The 13096-nt window shown below is 41.8% G+C and overlaps 1 protein-coding gene across 1 annotated transcript in view; it reads left to right on the forward strand.

Moving 5' to 3' along the window:
- The window catches only part of LOC138398835 (uncharacterized), a 363472-nt gene that overhangs the window by 222274 nt on the left and 128102 nt on the right, over positions 1-13096 (forward strand). The window contains exon 4 of the mRNA XM_069493287.1: positions 5620-5747. The gene's annotated coding sequence lies outside the window, so the exon portion shown is untranslated. The remainder of the gene's footprint in view (positions 1-5619; positions 5748-13096) is intronic.

Genomic DNA, 13096 nt, shown 5'->3' on the forward strand with positions numbered 1-13096 from the left:
AAAAGAACTGAGCATATAGCCCAGGGACTACATACCTTAGGGTTAGAAAGAGCAACAGGAAGGGCAAAAAATATGAGGAAGAAGAGCAGCCGTCAGAGTGATACAAGGAATAGCGTACATAGTACCATCTCAGGGAAATCAAGCATTTTACTCTGAGTTGCAGTAGACAAATACAACTCAAAGTTATTCAAGCAAAAAGGAATTTATTGTATCACATGTGTATTAATTTTCTATTGCTGCATGACAAATTACCACAATATAGTAACTTTAAAAATAACATCCATTTATTATGTAACAGTTTCTGTAGGTCAAAAGTCCAGGCATGGCTTAGTTGGATTCTCTGTTCAGGGTTTCAGAAGACTGAAATCAGGGTGTTAGGTGGGCTGTATTCTCATCTGGAGCTCACAGGCCTTTTTCAAGCTCACTTGGTTATTTGTAGAATTTAGCTCTTTGTGATAGTAGGACCTAGGTCCCTGCTCAGTGGCTGGCTGTGAGCTGGGGGCCACTCTCAGGTCCTGGTGTCCACCTTCATTTCCTTACCATGTGACTTGCCTCCTCCCACCAGCGTGTTCTCTCACACTTTGAATCTCATTCCTAGGAGAGCCCCATTCCTTGGAAGGGCTCACCTGATTAGGGCAGGCCCACCACGATAATTTCTCTATTGTAAGGTCAGTTGATTTGGGACCTTAATTACATCCACAAAATTCCTTCAAAGCAGCAGAACCTACATTAGTGTTCTGTTGAATAACTGGGAGGAGGTGCAGGTACACCAGGAGACAGGGCATCTTGGGGGCCACCTTAGAAGTTTGTCTCTCAAAACATAACTAAGACATCCAGGGACCAATCTAACTTTTGTATGGCTGGATCCAAGGGGCCTTGCTGTCATCAGGACCTAGACTTTCTGTCTTTCAACTTTGCTCTCTACTGTGAAGCTTTATTCTTAGACGGGCTTTCTTTAGGAAGTGGTTAACAGCTCTTAGCAGCATCATGCTTCCATGGTCTCACCAGGCAAGGGTATTTCGTTCCTCTTAGTTCCAGCCAGTCTGAGAAAAGCCTTTGATTTACTTGCCTTGGGTGTGTGCCTATCCCTAAAACCAGTCACTGTGGCTGGAGGGATATTGTGTTATGATTGCCCAGACCTGGGACGTGTGCCCGTCTTTAGAGCCAAGACATGAGGTCATCCCAGCCCAAGTAACAAAGCGAATGAGAGAGAGGTCATTCCAAAAAGATGGCGTTAAGGCAAAAATGCTCATCTGCTAAACCAAAGAAAAAGAAAACTGAAGGAACTATTGTTGAACTGTATCAAATATTATAAGAGAAATTAGTTAGGATGAGGACTTAGAAAAGGTCGCTGCATCTAGACGGCAGGAAGCCATGCCTGACCTTTGAAAGAAAATGATGAAGTTTACTTAAAAAAAAAAAAAAATTGTGGAAATCAAGCTCCAAGATTTTAAGATGTAGGTGGTGAAATACCAACATTGAATTTATACTATACTTTAACCTGTTGGTAAATAAAAGAGAGGTGACAGCCATTGGGGACCCTATCAAGGTATGGGGAAAGTCTCTTAGGAATAGCAGAGACTGAGTATGCTGGTAGGGTGGGAAGTTGTTTCCAAGGGAGAGGAAAAAGACTGAAGGAGAGGTGGGGGGCAAAATTGACCCTGGCAGGACCTGGAGAGCCAGTAGGAGGAGGATGGATTAAGAGCTCAAGTGCAGAGGCCATGAAAAGTTTTCCCAGATTATATAGCATGAGAGGGTTTTTTTGTCTTTTTTGGTCATTTGCCGCATCTTTGGAATAAACAGGTGTCATTCCTTCTAATGTAGCCCCTCGTGGTGCAAAAGGTCCTTAGCCTCTGTCTGGCTCTAGGATTGATAGAAAGATTTACCCTTAGAGTGGTGGTTCTCAAAGTGTGGTCCCTAAACCCACAGCGGGAGCCTCACCTTGGAATGTGTTAGAAATACAAATTGTCTGGCCCCAACCCAGGCCTACTGAATTAGAAATTCCGGGGATGGGTCCCAGCAATCTGTGGTTATCAAGACCCTCCAGCCATTTCTGATGCTGGTTCGAGTTTTAGTACCCCTGCCTCCCCTCGGCAGACCACGGAGGTTTCCTTAATAGTGGCTTTTGAAAAGTTGCAGGAATCAAGGATAGAGGCTTCTGGTGACAAGGAGGTGGGAGGGAGTTTGTAAATCTTGAAAGGAGATGGCAGCTATTCAAAGTGTAATGGATTGGAAGAACAAAAAAGAAAAGGCTAAGTTGTAATTTAATTGTTTTTGAGTTTGTGGAGGGCTTCCATCTGGACGATAGGAGCCTCAGGAGCTCCAAGACCCCGGAGGATAGAGAAAGGTGAAAGGGGCTTAAATTATAGCTGTAGAGTAGTGATTCCTTTGCAGAGTAAGGGTTAAGTCCTAGAACAAGTTTGGGATATGGATCATTTAATTTAAACGCAGGCTCTTCCACTAGACGCTATTAGGAGGTTGCAAAAGAAGAGCATGGCAAGGTTTCTTTCATCAAAGAGCTTATAAACTTTTTGAGCCTTCAATACTTAAATAAATCCAGTGGAGTATAAAAAGACAGTATAACAGTGCTGAATTGAAAAGGACCTTGGGTCAGAATGTGTGGTCGAGATCGTAAGTGCTGTGGGCAGTCAGGGGAAGAAGAAATTGGCATTGTGTCATTTTCTTCTCTGGACAGAGTATGAAACTGTCAGCCTGGCATAATTTCCCGGGTCTGATGGCAAGATATTGGGTAGCTTGGCTTCAAGAAGTGCTTTTTCTTGTTCTCACTGTGTTTACTAAGGTTTGTCAAAACTGCTAGGTCAAAATGAAGGTTTGTATTCTGAGACTTTGAACTTGGAGTATTATTAATACTTTTCGTTTGTATGAGAAGCTTGTAGAAGAAATTACATTTTATCCTGGGCATCTTAAATGGAAAGAGACTCAAATGAAAGTTTGGCGTACTCATTTCAGACAGACTTTCAAACTTACTGCATTCACAGGGAGAACATGAATGAGCCTGTCTGAAGATGCTTTAGTGTTGTAGGATGAAGAAAGCAAATTACTGATTTTCCTTAGTGGAAGAATTAAGTTGAGCCAGATTTGGGATGATAGGGAAGAAGACAACACTTCAGATGAACACAACCTTTCCATTACTTTTTATTTCTTTGCATCTTGCTATTCATGTGGGTAAGTAAACAGATCACTAGAACAAGAACCAAAAGAGAAGGTTGACAAGACACCATTAAAGGTGGACATAAAGCCGTTTAGGTCCAGGGGAGAAATAATAAACATTTCCTAATAGTCAAGGGGAAGCCAGAAATTTGGAACCTAAATCAAGGTACTAAGAAGATTTTTTTCAGAAGTCTACATGTAATGTGATCTGTTTTTAGTCCTTTTGGGGGAGGGTTTTCTTAACTCCAGCTGTGACATGCAGGTATCAACAGAGAGCTTTCTTTCATTTCGCTGTGATGATGAGGTGACTTGGGGTGTGTTATGGACCACAGTCTTTCTTTCCTGTCACTTCAAGAATAATACCTGCACCAAACGATGTTCCTTTTGCAGAATTACTGGTGTTTGTTGCCCTAATGGCCCAGCAGCCGGAGGAAGAATCATCTCTTATTTCAGGGTCTTGAGAACAGTCGTGTCACTCATTTCTTGATCCAGTTGAAATGATTAAGAAAAAAAATGGAATGACATAAATTAGTGCTACATCTCTAGGTCAGTTCAGATAATGCACAGGCTATTTCTTCTACCTGGAAACTCAATGCCTGGCTAACTTCAACTCATCTTTGACTTCCCTGTTTTACTGTGAGCTTTGCAAGAAAAGCCTTCCCGAGACCCCTTTTTCTCAATGAGGTACCCCCATGATGACTGCAAATCACAATGTTTAGTTTTCGTTCATAATGCCTATCTGGTTTTCAAATTTTATACATCTACTAAAAATCATATATTATGATTCTTTAATGTCTGTCCCTCTTGAGACAGTGAACTCCTTGAGGGCAGAGTACTGGTCTGTTTTGTTCACACATGCTCCCAGGTGAACATGCAGACTGATGTATGTAGTAAGTACCAAGGAAAAATTTGTCGAGTGAATGAGTTAATTAATGAGAAAGCACTTGGTAAACTGTATTCACTATAAAAGGGATGGTTAATTATATGAGTAGCAGACACCTCCTTTCTCCCTTCTGTCCTAATTTTGTCTCTCCACTTTTTTTAGTTCTTTATTTTGAGGTATACTTGTCAGTGTTTTACCAATTCCAAACCTACAATTTGTTATTATTCATTCTTGCCTTTTTTTTTTTTTTTTGAGATAAGGGACCACTTTTTTTCCTCAGAAATATTATTTATTATACCTGCAGTGCTAATATTGCAACTCCCACATATGTTCCGTGCATGCTCATGATTTGGAAAGGAAAAACATGACTGGCCCTTGTGGATGATTTATTTGGGAAACAGGATTCTAGCACAGCACTTAAACTCCGTGTTTTTCATCATCCCTAATTTCACTAATATACGTTCCTTTACCTCAAGTTATGCTTCTCAAGAGCACACAAGTCAAAGTAACTTGATCACATTGGTCTGGAAGAAGCTGTCCCTAGGTCTGCCTTAAAGGGGAGAACAAGTCAAGAAACCCAGATGTGGAAAATATTAATGATTGGGATATGATCAAGTCTTTTCATTAAAAGCAACCAAAAAAAAAATATCCAATCCTTTTCTAACGGAGCTTTGGTGTGCCACTTCTGTGGGTGTAAGTGTTATCCTCGGTGGGCGGCAATGGCAGACAGCCAAGTGGAAAATTTCACAGCCCCACAAACATTCGGTGCACAGAACGCTGCAGACCAGCAAGCTGAGGGGGCCGTGTACCAAATAACCACGCTCCTGCATACGCCTCTCGTGCCTCCCGTACGCTTTCTTTCGCTTAGCTTCCTGCTGGATACCTTCACTGTCCTCCTCCCAGAGATTGCAGCCATCTCCATCTCCATTCCCCTTCTCCCTGGATCCCAGCACAGTGGGTCCTGGAGACGTTTGGATGTGTGGACGCTCCAGGGATAGTTGATGGGAGTTCCAGGGTAGTTGGTTCGTGGTGCCCGGCCAATGCTGGCATTTATGTTCTGGCTTCAGGGCTCAGAACAGGCTCTGACCACTAATGATACTTTGCATTTACACAGTGCCTTTATTCTTGGGAACTGTGAGTGCTCTGCAAGAATGAGCTTATTGATCCTCCCAACAACCCAGTGAGGTATGAGAATGGCAAAAGATGATAGTCCTCGCTCCCTTTGGCAGAGAGAAAAATCAGGTGGCTTGTTTTAAGGCTGTCCTGCAAGTTTGCATCTCAGCTGAGATTGTATCTGAAGTCTCCTAGAACCGGCTTCAACTTTATGGAGGGAAATGAGGCTGGCTGTACCATGCTGTGTCCCCTGGGACAAGAGCAAAACTACTGAATTACTTTTTAAGACACTGGTACCCGAAAATGGTCTTTGGTGAATTATCAATTACCCTGATTGAGCATGAGCATTATCAATTAATCTGATTGATCGTGAGACTTCATTTGTTGAGATAACAAGTGACTGGATGATGCATTGATCTTTTTCTTTTTCTTCTGTTCCATTCTCATGCTAGGTATTTCTCACGTCTCTGTGAAAGGAAGAAAGAACACGCCTGAGTCCGCAAGCCCTCCAGCTTCTGTGGGAAGTCTCCATGGTGAAGCATAGACTGAGGCTACCCGTGCACAGTGCGCAGTGAATGTTGTAAGTTAACCACCACGCGCAACATCTGCAGTGGCTTGCCTTGTCAGGATTTGCGAATCGCTGGATGTAACTGAGCCAGGGTGATGAAGGATTATTAGCATGAGCTCTAGGTGATCATCCAATTAATTTCTTTTTTTAGGGGAAAAGGTTCTGTTTGTATTTGCTGTGAACTCTCAGCTTCTGTGGCTTGCTGCTCAGTATCAACTTCTGGAATAAAAGAGTGGAATATAATGATTCTTTCATGGTAGGAACACCCTTTCTACTGGGAGAGTCAAATAGTGTCAAATTTAGAGCAGCCACTTTAAAATGGGCTGTTGCAATTCTTTTAGGTTGGTGAGCAGAGGAAGAAAATTCTCCAGGCTGAGAATTAGCAATCAGAGTTTCCACCCAGCAATTATTCTTATTTAGGTGAAGTTTTTGATGAAAATGCCTTTTTCCCTCCCTCTGGCTTTTAAAATCTTGAGATGCACAAATATGAGCAGTTGGTTTGGGTATTTCTCTCATTCAAAATGAGTTGATTTTACTGGGTTAGGATTTTGAGATGAGGAAAGTTGTTCCTGCCTGTCAGCCGAGGGACACCTTGCGTGGGAAGTTTTAGTATCAAGTCATTGAAGAAATGACACAGTGTGTCTTCAAGGAGCTCATCCGTTATGAAACAATGTGGGTGTGCCCAGCCCTGCTACTTTCTGGAGAGTTTACCTCGTTGCTAGATGGTGTCACAAAAAAAAGTTTAAAAGGGTTTGACCAGGAAAGAAAACAGCTACAGGAAATCCAGGGTGCCCTGTGAAGACCTCTGAGAAAGAGAAGATGTTATCTTCAAATTTTAGACCATGAAGAGCCAACCTCTACTAGGTGGTTGTTGTATGTGTGTATATATATGGACATTTTTGTAATATTTATGTATATTCTTGTTTATATTTGTATGTGTATGTTTTCAGTTTTTAACTTCTTAATAATTCAGTCAGAAAACTTTTCCAGGCATCTATTACCTATTTTTTTCTAGTTGCCTAAAAGATTTGGAAAGAGGAAGATGCAGCCTGTACCAGGGATAAAAAGTATCTAACATTATTTCCTGATTTTTTAAAAAATTGCGGCCGGGCGTGGTGGCTCACGCCTGTAATCCTAGCACTCTGGGAGGCCGAGGTGGGCGGATCGTTTGAGCTCAGGAGTTCGAGACCAGCCTGAGCAAGAGCGAGACCCCATCTCTACTAAAAATAGAAAGAAATTATATGGACAGCTAAAAATATATATATAGAAAAAAAAAATTAGCCGGGCATGGTGGCGCATGCCTGTAGTCCCAGCTACTCGGGAGGCTGAGACAGGAGGATCCCTTGAGCTCAGGAGTTTGAGGTTGCTGTGAGCTAGGCTGACGCCACGGCACTCACTCTAGCCTGGGCAACAGAGAGAGACTCTGCCTCAAAAAAAAAAAAAAAAAAAAAAAAAAAATTGCATGAGTTTCTTAACATTGGTATTAAAATATGCATATGTATCCATAGCATATCCTTAGGTTAAATAGTAATATGAAAATAGCTTATTAAATTCAAGTTTTCTCATTGCTTCATAGTAAGCAGACAGTGAGAGATGCTGGTGTGTTAATGTGTTTCCATTTTGTACATGTGCTCGCACTGGTCCTTGTGGAAAGTCCACAGCTCCTGGAATCAATTGACCTGAGTTCTGTTCCTGGCTTTCTCATTAAGGTCAAGTAAATTCGCAACCTTGGGCAAGTTGCTCACCCCCATGGTGATGGTCTGTATGTTGCCCAGTACGACCTGTTTATTGAGCAGTCAGTGTCTTGGTTTGGGGTCCCCATAAGGGCAGAGCATCGTGTGAGGTACTTTAATACTTTCTCAGAAATAACTTGTAAAAGTTTCTATCACTATCAAGGAAGAATTTGGGGCCCTATTAGATTTCAGTGCTACGGTTACAGTGTGTTGGACGAGAAATTATTTTCCCGATCAGGCAACTGTTAGGATGCACTTCTGGTGATAATTTTTAAAGCGTTTTCATCCTAGAAAACAGGTGTCTTATGGAAAAGTGCTTTAGGTTTCAGGTTCTATTTCAGTGAGTTGTGCAGTTACCATAATCAGGATAGCTTTTGTTTCAAATCTGGTGGGGTTTTTTTTTTTTTTTTTTTTTGGTTGTTTTTTTTTTTTTTTTACCGTTGCTTTGAACTGCTCATGTGACACACTGTCAGGCCTAGAATGGTAAGTGAGGTTTTCAAAGAACTTCTGAAGTATAAACTTTAACATGCCACATGACAGACTTAATTTTAAAAAGCCCTTTTTAAATCGAGTGTGTTAAGGGAGAGGAAAAAAAATACTAAATTCTGTGGACTCCTTTATGCATGCTAAGGACTTTCTTTTCAAACTGCATTTGCTTGGGAGGAGAGGAGGGGGTAGTTCTCAGTTTTCTTAGTCAATTTTGGTATTAGTAACCTTTCATAATCTTGGTACATTTTTACAACACTGAGTTTCTGTTTTCCCCGATCTTAGCGTCCTGGGTGCCCCAAGACCTGTTCCATGGAGACCCACGACAATAGGGAAGGCAGGCCATTGTCAAAGAACACATGTTTGCACATGGGCAGGGTCTGGGTGTGGGTGTGTGAACGTGTTAACTGGTAATCACAGCAGCCATTGAAGGAGCGGTTCCCATGCTCAGCACCCCAAACTCATTACTCATTGCACTTCTCTGCATGTCCCTTCAACTGCCTCTCAAATCTGCCACCAGCTGGCCCTAGCTTCTAAAAGTGTCTTCAACTGGTTCCAGATAGGGTATCTTGTACAGGAAGGGAGCAGCAGTCACACCGAGCTAGAGTCAGGAGACCTGGGTGGCAGGCATGATGCTGCAGTTAGCTGTATAACCCTGGGCCCCCTCCACCCCTGGGGACCCATCTTGTGATGGACAACGTGAGAAAACTGACTTAAATGACCTCCAGTGGTTCTTCTGACTCTACGTATTTAACCTTGCATGAAGTATCAGTCTTGAATGAAGCAAATCATTTTACCTTCGTTGGCTCCTAATCGTCAGTGATTCAGCACTACCTCATTTACAACTGTTCTTAAACACTGAGCACAGTCTTATCGGACAAAAAAGAATTGCCGTGTCTGTCACCACCATGAAACCCTTTGCACAAGACCCTCCTGGGCACCATATGACAATTTGAAAGTATTCATTCGAGAGCTTCCTAAGATTCTAGTTTTAGTCTTTTAAATTTAGGGGCCATACTCACTGGTCATTTTGAAAATGTAACAGGAGCCATTTTTGAACTTGACTTTTCTAAAACTACCCACCTCTATGCTTAAATATTATTTAGTCTCTGAACAAGGAGCCAGTGATCCATATTTCTTTCCTAAGCTTCTCTGCTTCCTTAAATAGGACTTCTTGTGTTACCCTGTCAAAGCAGCCTTCCCTGACCCTTGTAAAATAGCATCCACCCCAGCCCTCTCCATCTGCTAGCCTATTGTGTTTTTCTTTTAAGCACCTTACATGTTATATATTTATTTGTTAATCATCAGTCTCCTCAGCTAGAGACTTTGGAAACATGCAGGCTCTGTGAAAGCAGGGATGGGTTTTATTATTGCTGTTATTCCCCAGTGAATCCACAGCACCTAAAATACTGCCTGGCCCGTAACGAGCACTCAGTGAATATTTGTTGAATGAATATCTAACACATTGACTGCCACACTAGAAAAAAATTTTTTTTCCTTGGGGTCATGGTGTTTTATTACAAAAATAGAATAAAAACTTCAAAAACAAAATGATGCTTTCTGATTTAATGAAAAAGTTGTTTTTTTTTATTCTTTTCTGTGCGTGAATTATAAGCAACTTGAAAAATAGTTTATGGGGCTCCCAAGGTAGAGATGTGTGAATTACATATGCTTCACGAGGCCCCAGGCTCAAAAGTAGTGTGAGTTAAATACAACTCATGTGGCAGTTAATGTGCTAAGTATAGAGTAAGTGTGTCTGTAGGTTTCTCAGGTGTGGGCCTGAGCCATTAGGGAAAGGAACATAAACACCATTCTGATAAGAATGGCTTGAGTCTGACAGTAGTTTGAGGGGATGGGGATGGCACGGAGAGTCTATTTTCTTTTCCTTAGAAGTTGATGCTGAATGTCTATGATGTGTATAAGGAAATGTGGGGGAGGAAACAATTTGTAAAAAAAAAAAAAAAGTTTTATAGACCTATCAATAGAGTTTGGGGATTTTCTGATACCTTTTTAAAAAAAAAAATTCTGCCCTGTGTGTATTTCCTCTTGAGTGGTTTGCTGTGTTGGGTGTTTGTGAGCAGCCTACGCTGGCATTCTGTGAACGGTGGTGGTTTTGTCTCTTATAATCACATCATTTCATCATCATTTGTGTTCCTCTTTCTTCCCAAAGTAGGGCCAGGCCCGAAGTGCTGTTTCTAGGTAGATACCTAGAGAGTGACTGGCTAGCACTTTATTCCAGTGCACAACCTGGAATGAAGGGACGGGGTGATGTTTCACATTAAACCCACTTGATGTCTCTGTGGTGCGCAGGGCAAGTTCACAAAAGCTTTCCTAGGGAGGCGTTGTGCTACGTTGCTTCTGAGGACAGCAAGAATAGAAGTTTCCAGAATTTCGTGTGTTTATTGACCCTCTTTTTATAATAATCGGTTGAGTGCCGGAGTTATGTTGTTCCTGGGAAGAAATGGAGAGACTAAAATAAACACCTCTATGCCTGTTTAAACAGCATTATGCTGTCTTTAGAAGGCTTGAAAAATGGGAGCTGAATTTCTGGTCTCTGGAGCGAGAGAATTACACACACACACACGCTAATAAGAGCAATTTGGGAATTTCCCTGTGTGTCTGTCAATTTGTACCTTTTAGATTTGCCATCTGTGTTACCAAATTTCTAGCACTATTGTAAAAAAAAAAAAAAAAAACTGAAGTAGATAAGGGGGTCAGGAGAGAAGGGAGATTTCACTGTTAGATAAATGAGGGGAAACAATCTCCTTTTTTTAATCCTTGCTTGCAATGGCCCTGCAAACTGACCTGCATACTATAAAGCAAAGAGGTTCTGACTGCGTGTATGCCATGGAAGTACTCTTTGCGTTCTTGTGTAGCCTCAAGTCTTCTAGGGTTTTCTGTGTAACCCATTTATCTCCCTTTCTCAGACTTCCTCGTATTACTTCCTATTGATAGCCTCACCAATTCCTGGCCGTTGCCCCTTCTGCGTTACTTGGGGCCAGAACTTTTGACAAGGCCTTTGCACGAGCGGCTGCTTCTGAGAGGTGGTGTCAGAGCTACTTCCTGAGTGGGTCAGCAACGTGTGGTCCATCCGAGGCACACCCTTTCCCCTCGGTGCCATCTTCCTCAAGTGCTCACTCCTCCTCTCAGCTTCTTGGGGAGGAGGAGGAAAACACACAGAAAACCCAGAAGTTGTGGAGGGAAAAGAATTCATGGATCTTCTTTAATATTGATGTTCTGTGGGGAAAAAGAAATCATTCACAGCCTGGTCAGACTGCTTTCTCAGTGAACAGTGCTGAGGTAAAAAGCTCTTGTATCCTATTTAGGTTTAGAGTTGGAAAAATAAATGGTATTTGTTCAAAGACAGTTGTGTGCCAAGGTGTGCCCAAGTCTATCAGGGATCCAGGGCCGAGTGATCTCTATGTACTGCCCTTTGAGCGCTTCCCCTAGGAGAGCGCCAAGGGAGGACGTGCTCTGTGGCACAGTCAGGTGTGCCGAAAGGGATGATGGGTAGGATTCCTCAGAGCTGGATTTTGGGGGAAGATTTCCAGGACTAGAAATAGTCTTTTATTTAACTGCTTCTGTGTCTGGGCATGCGACGTCTCAGGGGTAGAAATTTCTTTCCATCATACATTGTGTGCTTTGACCACCGACAGAGACGTAGCATGGGGACTTGTTAGCACGTGGGCACCATTTTCTTTAGGATCATTTTAGATCTTAAGATGCAAAAGTCGAAGCAAGAACTTGGGCCACTTAGAGAAATGATGCCTCCCAACATTAGTAAGTGTAGCCTTTCCAACTGAATTTTGGACAGAAACCACGTCCAAAACTAGAAACACATTTCTCAAGTGGTCTATCTTTGACGTGCTCAGTCAAAGAATCCACACACCCACAGGAGGGAAGGACAGGGACAACCAACTCCTTGTGCTGCCCCAGAAGGGAAGCATCAAGCCACTGGAAAATCTTCCAGATAGAGATCAAATAAGTCCCACACTTGGGACACCTCACAAGTCGATCTGCTCCGTCACCCGTGTCGTAATATTACTGATGCATGTCATTTCTCACAAAGTCTACTGTAGCATAGTACTTTAATGGTTTTTATTATTCCTCTGAAAGATTCTTGTTTCTCCTTTGTTTTCTTAGCAGGAAAGGTAAGGCACAAATAAAAACTAGTTGACGTTGCTTAGTCATCAGAACCCACACAACATCTGTTGGTTCTTGCCAACAAATAAATTGCTCCTTGAAACTAATGTAAAGAGACAAATAGATGGTTTCATTTTTTTTTTAATTATTCAGACTTTTCACCTCTGTAAAACAATCATTTTTTTATACCAAAAGAGCATTTAACCTCTCCCCCAACATATATTCGTATTAAATTTCCAGTGATAGTTATGTAATAAATTATTCCTAAATAGAATCTTAGACTGAAAGAATTCATCTGTCTTCTATAATTCTTGGGGATTATGTTAACCTTTTGAAGACATCTGCATAAGTATGTTACATGATTCAGAAAAAGTCATTTTCAACAAGTACAAAACACTTTTTAGGTGGGAAAGCAAAATTAGCTGTTTGAAACCTATGTTGGAGAAAGTTAGTTTTTCAAAGTCATTTTGTGCTTAATGTTCCTTAAACAACTTACTTAAGTAAAGTCCCTTAAACTGGAAATATAAATGGGATACACATGGCAATACCCCATCAAAATGTTTTATTTCCAAAACTCAGGCAAGTCCTTGTCATTGTGGACTCTTAACCGTTCTCTTCTAAATTCCATTTCTTTCTGAATATTTTGACACATGATGTCTCGTGACCATCTCCCGTCCAGCCTCAAGTGCCTGGCACTGAGAGTAACCTGCCCCCAGTGCTGGCAGAAGTCCCTGTTGGACCCCCCCACCAGTACTGAGCTGTGGGTTATGAATTTCAGTCCGCACGTCAGCCATCCTCACCAACACCTAGAAATGAAAACGCTCTTACTAAAATAGTTTTCTAAAGTTTCCATTCGGTTGCTCTTCATTTCATTTTCCTTTTTTCTTCTCAAGCCCTTGTGGCTTGCACAGCATTGAAAAATTATAATTTCTCCAGGGCTGAAATCCAAGACTTTCATAGGCAGTCTAAATGCCTGGGGCTCCTACGAGTTGCTGCCCG

Source organism: Eulemur rufifrons, chromosome 18, assembly GCF_041146395.1.
Source record: "Eulemur rufifrons isolate Redbay chromosome 18, OSU_ERuf_1, whole genome shotgun sequence".
In the NCBI taxonomy this organism is placed as follows: Eukaryota; Metazoa; Chordata; class Mammalia; order Primates; family Lemuridae; genus Eulemur; species Eulemur rufifrons.